The following is a 1,643-nucleotide window of genomic DNA, read 5'->3' as shown; positions in this document are numbered from 1 at the left end:
AAAAAAAAAAAAAAAAATTAGCCAGGCGTGGTGGCAGAGAATCGCTTGAACCTGGAAGGCAGATGTTGCAGTGAGCCAAGCTCGCACCACTGCGCTCCAGCCTGGGCAACAGCAAAAAGAGAGAGAGAAAATAAAATACTTTCCCATGAGTGAAGTAAATGAACATTATAGCATGTGACTGCTATGTTACTACCATTTTTCCCTCATATTCTGGTTCTTGGGTATGTTTTGAGTTTATTCTTTCAGCACATATTTATTGAGCACAGTATGTGCCAAGCACTGTGCAGACACTAAAACACAATCTGAGTCCAGTGGGTGGACAGTTAATAAAATCACAAATTATGGTCTGGCACTGTGGCTCACTCCTGTAATCCCAGCACTTTAGGAGGCCAAGTTGGGTGGATTACCTGAGCTCAGGGGTTCGAGACCAGCCTGACCAACATGGTAAAACCCCGCCTCTACTAAAAATACAAAAATTAGCTGGGTGTGGTGGCGGGCACCTGTAATCCCAGCTACTTGGGTACTTTGGATGCTGAGACAGAAGCACTTGAACACAGGAGGCAGAGGTCCCAGTAAGCCAAGATCAAACCATTGCACTCTAGCCTGGGCAACAGAGTGAGACTCTGTCTCAAAAAAAAAAAAAAAAAAGCACAAATTACAGGTGGGGTGCCATGGCTCACACCTTCACACCTGTAATCCCAGCACTTTGGGAGGCTCAGGGGAGAGGGTCACTTGAGCCCAGGAGTTGGAGGCTGCAGTGAGCTATGATCACGCCACTCTACTCCAGCCTGGGCGACAGAGTGACACCTGTCTCTAAACAAAATAGAGACAAACAGTAAAGTTCATGATCATAATTTTTTTTAAGTGAGAAGGTCTAGGGCAGAGTGAGAGGTGGAGGGAAGGAAGAAGAGAAGGAGGGAAGAAGGAGGAGAAAGAGAGAGCCCTACAACCACAGTGAGTATTGGAGGAACTAAGATAATTTCAACAAGGCTAGAGCAGAGTGCAAGAAAGCACAGACTCATGCCTATAATCCCAGCACTTTGGGAGGCCGAGGCGGGCAGATTACCTGAGACTGGGAATTCAAGACCAGCCTGACCAACATGGAGAAACCCATCTCTACTAAAAATACAAAAAAAAAAAAAAAAAATTAGCCAGGCATGGTTGGTGGCACATGCCTATAATCCCAACTACTCGGGAGGCTGAGGCAGGACAATCACTTGAACCTAGGAGGCGGAGGGCTGAGATCGCACCATTGCACTCCAGGCTGGGCAACAAGTGAAACTCCGTCAAGAAAGAAAGAAAGAGAGAAAGAGAGAGAGAGAAAGAAAGAAAGGAAGAAAGCAAGCAAGCAAGCACAGACAAGAGTTGAAGCTGGCTCACACCTGTAATCCCAGCACTTTGGGAGCCAAGATGAGCAGATACTTGAGGCCAGGAGTTTGAGACCAGCCTGGCCAGCATGGTGAAACCCTGTCTCTACTAAAAATTCAAAAATTAGCCGGGTGTGGTAGTGGGTGCTGATTTAATCTCGGCTGAGGCAGGAGAATCACTTGACCCTGGGAGGCAGAGATTGCAGTGAGCCAAGATCATGCCACTGCACTCTAGCCCTGGGTGACAGGAACAGAGCAAGTCTCTGTCTCAAAAAA

The sequence above is a fragment of the Cebus imitator genome, unplaced genomic scaffold (assembly GCF_001604975.1).
Source record: "Cebus imitator isolate Cc_AM_T3 unplaced genomic scaffold, Cebus_imitator-1.0 Scaffold188, whole genome shotgun sequence".
Lineage (NCBI taxonomy): Eukaryota > Metazoa > Chordata > Mammalia > Primates > Cebidae > Cebus > Cebus imitator.
This window is presented reverse-complemented; position numbering follows the sequence as displayed.